The sequence below is a fragment of the Budorcas taxicolor genome, chromosome 21, assembly GCF_023091745.1.
Source record: "Budorcas taxicolor isolate Tak-1 chromosome 21, Takin1.1, whole genome shotgun sequence".
Classification (NCBI taxonomy): domain Eukaryota; kingdom Metazoa; phylum Chordata; class Mammalia; order Artiodactyla; family Bovidae; genus Budorcas; species Budorcas taxicolor.
In genome coordinates this window covers 3,580,800-3,589,966 of record NC_068930.1, presented here as the reverse complement: position 1 = coordinate 3,589,966, position 9,167 = coordinate 3,580,800, and positions in this window count along the sequence as shown.

Sequence of the window (9,167 nt, the reverse complement as noted above, 5' to 3'; positions counted from 1 at the left end):
TAAACAATCCACCTGCTAATGTAGGAGATGCAAGAGTTGGGTTTGATTTCTGGGTCAGGAAGATCCCTTAGAGGAGGAAATGGCAATATACTCTAATAACTTCGCCTGGAAAATTCCATGGTCAGAAGAGCCTGGAGGGCTGCAGTCCATGGGATCGCAAAAAAAAAAAAAAAAAAAATCAGACACAACTAAGTGACGAGCATGTGCACGTGTGTGCACGTGCACACACACATATGTTTGTTTATTAATAGATAAAGAGTGTGTGGTATATTTAATTATTTAAGTCAGCTTATTTTTAAGTCAGTGTTGCCATTTGATTAAAAAATCATGCTAATAGTGGTAACACATTCTAGGGGTTTAAAAAAGGGCAGATAATTAGGACAGAATGTGGCTCTAGCCCAGCACTTACAGGCAATGAGAGATTAGCAAATTGTATTAAAGAGTAAGTGGTTGTGCTAGTGATAAAGAACCCAACTGCCAATGGAGGAAACATAAAGATGTGGGTTCGATCCCTGGGTTGGGAATATCCCCTGTAGGAGGGCATGGCAACTCATTCCAGCATTCTTGCCTGGAGAATCCCATGGATAGAGGGGCCTGGTGGTGCGCAGTTCTTATGGTCACAAAGAGTCAGACATAACTGAAGTGGCTTCACACACACACACACACACACACACACACACAGGGAATTCCCTGGTTGTCCAGTGATTAAGAATTTGCCTTCCAATGCAGGAGACATGTATCCAAAAACTAAGATCCCACATACCACAGGGCAATTAAGCACCATGTGCCACAACTAAAGAAGCCTGCATACCACAACTAGAGAAGCCTGCACACCACAGGGAGGAGCCTTCATGCCACAGTGAAGATCCAACACAGTCAAAATAAATAAATAAAAACAGAGAGGGAGAATAAATAGAAATTACTTAGGATTTGGGACTGATTTGAAAATATATTTTTAAAATACTACTCTAGCTATTGTATTCAGAATAACTTGAGAGGAGTTAGAGTCAAAATTGGGACTACATTAAGAGATGAGGATGATGTAGAAAAAGATAGAGTGTGTTTCTCTTTTGGACATGGGGTTTCAGATACCTTTTTGAGAGTATTGTGATTTAGTGAGATAAGGAAGAGGTGAGAACAGGTTTGGGGAAAAAGTCATAAGAGGATTCTAGGACATATCTTAAGAAAACTTGTAGACAGTTAATAAAGATGTGTAACTTAAGAGAATGAATCACAGCCCTGCATTGAAGCAGTATATTTATCCAGAGAGAAAGTGTAAAGAGTGTGTCCACGATTGTATTCTGGGAAACTGAAACATTTCCATGTCTAGAAGGAAGACCTGGTGAAGTGATTCCAAAGAATCCTTATGTGAGAGACAGAAAAATAAACCAAGAGAATGTTTGATCATATAAATTAAAATAATGGCCTTCCGAGCTGGAGGAGTTGGCCAGTGATGTCAAATGCTATTGAGATATCAAAAGCATTTGAGTGTGTGTGTGTGCGTGTATGTCTGTGTGTGGAGGAAGGGTGTTAGACATCAGTAGCAACAATGATAATTAGAGCTAAGGTAATGAGAAATAAGTTCAGAGGCATATAGTGTGGTAAACATTAGCTCAGGTGAGAGGTTAGGTTGACCCTAATGAGGGAATGAATGGTGAAGATTAATGGGAAATAAAAGTCAATATTTGGAGATAAAGTTGACATGAATCAATGACTGATTAAACATAAGGACAGGAAAGAGTAAGGAGTATGACCAAGATTCTGTTTGAGTAATGCCTAATATTGGGTTTAGATGCAAAGAAAAAGCAGGTTTATGTGGAAACATGCTGAATTCAACTTTAGACATTTTGAGCTTGATGTAAATGTGAGGCATCTATGCAGAGACATCTACTTGACTGAGGAGAAATTTCTAAGAGAGGAAATGAAGATGTAGATTAAGATTTCATGAACCCATGAATGGGAGGGAATGATACTGCTTGGGGAGAACACATGCTTTGCCCAAGCAGCCAGCATTGGACATCCACCATTCAGGTCACTCAGACATGAGCACTAGACATCCTCAGGCTTCTGTACTATTCAAGTTCCTACAAGCATAGGAGTTTGGGAACCTTGAAGAATGACGGGGGAGAAGCACAGGACGGATCATTGCAGACAACAAATATCAACTGGACAAGAAGAGATGGAACTCTCAAAGACTAAAAATAAACAGTGGATAGAGATCAGGGATAAAACAAAACCTAGAGATGCCAAGGGAATATGGAGAAAAGAGAACCCTTCTACATTGTTTGTGGCAATGTAAATTGGTACAGCCACTGTGGAAAACAGTATGTAGGTTTTCAGAAAGCTAGAAATATCATTACCATATGACCCAGGAATCACACACCTGGGCACATATCCAGGCAAAGTTATAATTTAAAGTGATACATGCACTCCAATGTTCATAACAGCAATATTTACAGTAGCCAAGACATGGAAACAACCTAAATGTCTATCGGCAGATGAATGGATAAAGAAGATGAAATCCCTGAAATATATATATATATATATATATATATATATGGGCTTCCCTGGTGCCTCAGAGGTTAAAGCGTCTGCCTGGAATGCAGGAGACCCGGGTTCGATCTCTGGGTCAGGGAGATCCCCTGGAGAAGGAAATGGCAATCCACTCCAGTACTCTTGCCTGGAGAATTCCATGGAGGGAGGAGCCTGGTAGGCTACAGTCCATGGGGTCGCAAAGAGTCGGACACGACTGAGGAACTTTACTTTCACTTTCATATATATGTATATATAGATATATACACACATGTATGTGTGTGTGTGTGATATAAAACTCAACCAAAAGAAAAAAAAGAATGAAATAAAGCCATCTGCAGCAACATGGATGCAACTACAGATTTTCATAGTAAGTGAAGTAAATCAGGAGACATGCATGATATCACCACATATATGTAGAATGTAAAATATGACACATATGAACCTATATATGAAACAGAATGATGGACATATAGAAATAGACTGTAGTTGCCAAGGGGGAGGGGTTTGGAGTAGGGTCCAGGTGAGAATTCAGGGTTAGTAGATGTAAGCTTTTATATATAGAATTGATAAACAAGAAGATCCTGGAATTTCCTGGATAAGAATCCACCTCCCAGTACAGGGAACAAGGGTTTGATTTATGGTCTAGGAAGATTCCATATGCCTCAGAGCAAACAAGCCCCTGCATCACAATTACTGAGCCCACATTCTGAAGCCCTTGAGCCTCAACATCTGAGCCCATGTGCTGCAATGACTGAAGCCTGTGTACCTAGAGCCTGTGCTCCACAACAAGAGAAGCCACCACAATGAGAAGCCTGTGCACCACGATAAAGAGTAGCCCCTGCTCACTGCAATTAGAGAAAGCCCCCTCAAAAAGCAACAAAGACCCAGCACAGCCAAAACAAACAAACACAACACAGAGAAATATATTCAATATCCTATGATAAACCATAATGGGAAAGAATATTTTTTAAAAAAATAATGTATACACACACACACACACACAAACTGAATCACTTTGCTGTACAGCAGAAATCAACTATTGTAAATCAACTATTGTTCAATATTAAAAGGTGAATTAAAAAAAGGAATTGAATATGTCAGGATCAACGGCTCAAACATATCCCTCTGCTGTTGGAAAGAAACCAATGTTGAGGGTGTGGTGAGATGATACCTTAAACAAAATCAGTTATCCATTCTCTGCAGGGACAAAACAGAGTGGCAAACATGACTGATAATTGTATACTTGCTTGTGTATGTGACAGGAAGTTGGTGGTGCTCTACTTTCTCAAAGGAGTGGCAAGGGAAGTAAAAATTTAAGATGGAGAGTGAAGTGAAAAAAGAGAACAATAGTCCTGGAAATGTCCTACAGAATGGAGAAGACTAAGATCTTTCCAGGAACAGCTGTTCATGGTTGATTCCAGTAGATATCAGCAAATTTAATGTATCAATATGAAACAAGAATAATAGTCCAATACCAAGTTTCTAATTTATTCCAGGAATGCAAAGTTGCTTCAGTATTCAAAAATTAAATGTCTTGTCTTATCATATTAAGTCTTAGAAGAAAAATCATATTTTTGCATCAGTTCATGCAGAAAAAGTATTTGACAAAATTCAACTCACATTCATGATAAAAACTTCTTAGCAAACTCGGTGTAGAAAAAAAAAATCCAGCTGATAAAGACCATAAAAAAGCAAACAAAAAGTCAGGCTATAGTTGCCATTACATAACACTTAATGGTGGAAGACGGAACGCTGCCCTTGAAGACTGGGAAGAGTAGGCTCTCTGACCACTCCTTTTCACCCTGGTAGTAAAAGTTCTGACCAGTTCAATCAAGCAAACAAAGGAAAGGCAACAAAGGCCTTCATATATAGGACATTCACACACACACGTTCTGGTTTGAGCACTGGTAGCTCGACTTCCTAAGAAGCCCCTATGTGGAATGTGACATATCTGAGGTTTGACATGAGTGAGAAAGTGAAAGTGAAAGTGACTCAGTTGTGTCCGACTCTTTGTGACCCCATGGACTATACAGTCCATGGGATTCTCCAGGCCAGAATAATGGAGTGGATAGCTGTTTCCTTCTGCAGGGGATCTTCCCAACCCAGGAATCGAACCCAGGTCTCCCACATTGCAAGTGGATTCTTTACCAGCTGAGCCAAAAGGGATGCCCAAGAATACAAGAGTGGGTAGCCTGTCTCTTCTCCAGCAGATCTTCCCGACCCAGGAATTGAACCGGAGTCTCCTGCAGAAAAACTGGCAAAATTAATGCAGAGTCAGTTGGTGGCGATAAAACAGAGGCTAGATGCATTTCAGTGTCAAATATATACAGCATGTATTATCTGCTTTTCGTTATTCCTGCCACTGTTTTTGTTGTTATTTTGTTTTGTTTTTCCTTGATCAGTTATACTGGCAACTATGATTTACAGTTCACAGTAATGGACCATCTATTTTTGCAACACTTGTACTTCATGCTGGAAGCAAGCTGGAACCATGAGTTTTAGTTCATATTGTACTTTGCCTGTGGATTAATGGTTTTACTTTGTATCCATTTAGTGCTTGTACAGTGTTTACCTTTATGAATATTGTGACCATGTTTTGTAGGAATTCACATAGCAAAAATTAGAACAATTGCAATACTCAAGCTAGCATGTCACAGCCTTCACTGGAAAGGCTAAATGACTGTGTTATTTTATACACCAATGAGTTAGAAAGGTAAATGAACATAACAACAGATTTCACAGTATACAGAAAATAAATTGCGATTGGGTATAATAGAGAAGGTAAGATGATCTACACTAATTTCCTGGGGCTAATTTAATAAAATATTATAGAGTTAGTGGCTTAAACAGAAATCTATTTTCTCATAGCTCTGGAGTTTGGAAATCTGAGATCAAGGAGTCAGCAGGGTGGGTTCCTTCTGAGCACTGGAAAATGAAAACATTTCCCAGTCTTTGTAGATGGCTATCTTTCCTGTGTCTTCACATTGCTTTCCCTTTGTGTGGAAACTGAATTCACAATTTTGGGCAAACAAACAATACCCCTTAAAGGAGTAAAGGAATCTCTATTTCTTTATAAATGTATTTTTAATAGGAGGATAGGTGCTTTAATATGTACTGTTGTTTTCAGCCAAACGACAATGTCAATTAGCCATATGTATACATATATCCCCTCTCTCTTGAACCTCACTCCCACCCCCTCCCTAGTCATACCCCTGAAGGTCTTCAAACACCATTGGGCTGAACTTCTTGTGTTATACAGTAACTTCCCATTAACTCTTTATTTTTCATATGGTAGTGTATATATGTCCACACTACTCTCTCAACTTTTTCCATCCTCTACTTCCCCTATGGTGTTCACAAGTTTATTCTCCACATCTGCCTCTCTATTCCTGCCCTGCAAATAGGTTCATCATACCATTTTTTCTAGATTCTGTATATATGGGTTAATACACTATATTTGCTTATCTCTTTATGACTTTACTTTGTATAACAGGCTCTAGGTTTATCCACATCACTTCAATTGACTCAACTTCATTATGTTTTATGGATGAGCAATGTTCCATTATTTATATGTACCACAACTTCTTTATCCATTCATCTGTCACTGGGTGTCTATGCTGGAAAATTTCTCTCCATTTTTGTTCTCCTAAAAAGAGTTAAGTGCTCAGTTGAAAATAGCAGCCACTGAATTGGCATGGGTATACTGCACAAATACACGTCATCATTTCATTTCCTTTCCATCATTTTGATTACTCTTTGAAACTAAGGAAAGTTTGTGACTTGCAATTAAAATGTCCTTTGGGAAAACAAAAGAGGATATTCTGATTAGGAATATAACAGCTGCTTACCTTGTAGAGCTGATTCCACCAGGTCTAACCACTATCATACTTTCTACAGTGTATCAAATTATGTGTCAAATCAAAGCAACAACAAAAATATACCCCCAGCTTTTAAACATTTTGATTTGAAAATGAAGTTTGAGATTATCTTTTTGGTTTTTATGAAAATTGTAACTGAACTACAGAAAACATAAAGCAGAAGATTATTGATATCTCATCCAAACCCAAACTAGACTTTGCTCATATCAGAGCATCCATTGCTAACATAAATTTGGCAAATTTCATTCATCTATGAACTCCTTGCCAAAGAAAATGAAATGAAAATATTTTACTTGCTAAATGTCCCATGTATCTTTTACATAGCACTGTTAAAATGGGGCATCATATGCTTACCTGTGATTTTGAGTCTTTCACAATGTTTTTGGTCACTTTTCAGTTTGTCAAAATCCTGTAGAAACACTAATGATAGTGGTAACTGTATAGAAACAGGAGATAGCCTCCATGGGCACCTGCCTACAAGACGGCTCTCATCATTTCAAGCCGTAAAAAGGATTATCAAAATGTTGGCTTGCCTTTACATTATATTTTCAATATGTGGGAGAAGAATGTCCTTGTCTAATTTGGAAATACATTGAGGATAAGAAAATAGAACACTAAAACAGAAATGTATATGCTTCCCCCCCCCCCCACTTAAACTGTTTATAGGCCACAAATAATCTAGTAAAAGACAAACTGACCGCACCTCAGTTTCCTGATACTATGTTTGATTGCAACTAAAACTGACATAGAAAAAAAAAAAAAAAACACAACAATTTGTGGGTGCGGGGCAGCATGGGGAAAGGCTGTTTCAGACTTTTTTTTTGTTTTTAATCATCAGAAAAGGACAGTGACAAAAGAAAGGGCTAATAACTTAAGACTTCATAAATACCAAAATGCACTGTTCTTTGAAAGACACTCCTAACAGAATGAAACCAAGAAGCCACAGACTGGGGAAGATTATTTGTGAAACACATACTCCAAAAAGGATTTATGCCTAGAAAATACAGAGAACTCTTTAAACTCAGCATTATGAAAACAAACAAGCTGGCTAGAAAATGGTCAGAGATAGAAATAAACACTTAAGGAAATGGGATATCTGGATGGGAAATTAGCACTAGAGGAGATGGTCAATACCATTAGCTATTAGAAAAATGTAAATTAAAGCCACAAATAGATACCACTTCATGCAAATCAGTATACAAGGGAGGCTGTGCAAAACTCAACCTCTCACGCAGCTGATGGTGATATGAATTTCTACAGTGATTCTGTAATTACAGAAAACTAACCAAACTAATCACTTAAATCACAGCCTTGTCTAACTCAATGAAACTATGAGCCATGCTGTGTAGAGCCACTGAAGACAGATATGTCATGGTGGAGAGTTCTGACAAACTGTGCTCCACTGGAGAAGCAAATGAGAAACCACTTCAGTATTCTTGCTTGGAGAACCCAATGAACAGTTCAGTTCAGTCACTCAGTCATGTCCAACACTTTGCGACCCCATGAATAGCAGCATGCCAGGCCTCCCTGTCCATCACCAACTCCGAGAGTCTACCCAAACCCATGTCCATTGAGTTGGTGATGCCATCCAACCATATCATCCTCTGTCGTCCCCTTCTCCTCCTGCCCTCAATCTTTCCCAGCATCAGGGTCTTTTCAAAGTAGTCAGCACTTTGCATCAGGTGGCCAAATTATTGGAGTTTCAGCTTCAACATCAGTCCTTCCAATGAACTGCTATCCTTTAGGATGGGCTGGTTGTATCTCCTTGTAGCAAAAGGGACTCCCAAGAGTTCTCCAACATCACAGTTCAAAAGCATCAATTCTTCAGCGCTCAGCTTTCTTCACAGTCCAACTCTCACAACCATACATGACCACAGGAAAAGCCATAGCCTTGACTAGATGGACCTTTTTTGGCAAAGTAATGTCTCTGCTTTTGAATATGCTATCGAGGTTGGTCATAACTTTCCTTCCAAGGAGTAAGCATCTTTTAATTTCATGGCTGCAATCACCACCTGAAGTGATTTTGGAGTCCCCAAAAATAAGGTTAGCCACTGTTTCCACTGTTTCTCCATCTATTTGCCATGAAGTGACGGGACTGAATGCCAGGATCTTTGTTTTCTGAATGTTGAGCTTTAAGCCAACTTTTTCACTTTCCTCTTTCACTCTCATCAAAAAGATTTTTGGTTCCTCTTCACTTTCTGCCATAAGGGTGGTGTCATCTGCATATCTGAAGTTATTGATATTTCTCCCAGCAATTTTGATTCCAGCCTCCAGCCCAGCATTTCTCATGATGTATTCTGCATAGAAGTTAAATAAGCAGGGTGACAATATACAGCTTTGATGTACTCCTTTTCCTATTTGGAATCAATCTGTTGTTCCATGTCCAGTTCTAACTGTTGCTTCCTGACCTGCTTACAGGTTTCTCCAGAAGCAGGCCAGGTGGTCTGGTATTCCCATCTCCAAAATACAAAAATATATGACACTGACTGATGAACTCTCCAGGTCGGTAGATGCCCAATATGCAACTGGAGAAGAGTGGAGAAATAGATACAGAAAGAATGAAGAAGCTGAGGCAAAGCAAAAATAATGGCTAGTTGTGAATGTGACTGGTAATGGAAGTAAAGTCTGATGCTGTAAAGAATCCATGAATCAAAGTAAAACAGAAGGGGTCAAACAGGAGATGGCAAGAATAAACATCAGTATTTTAGGAATCAGTGAACTAAAATGGATCAGAATGGACAAATTGAATTCAGA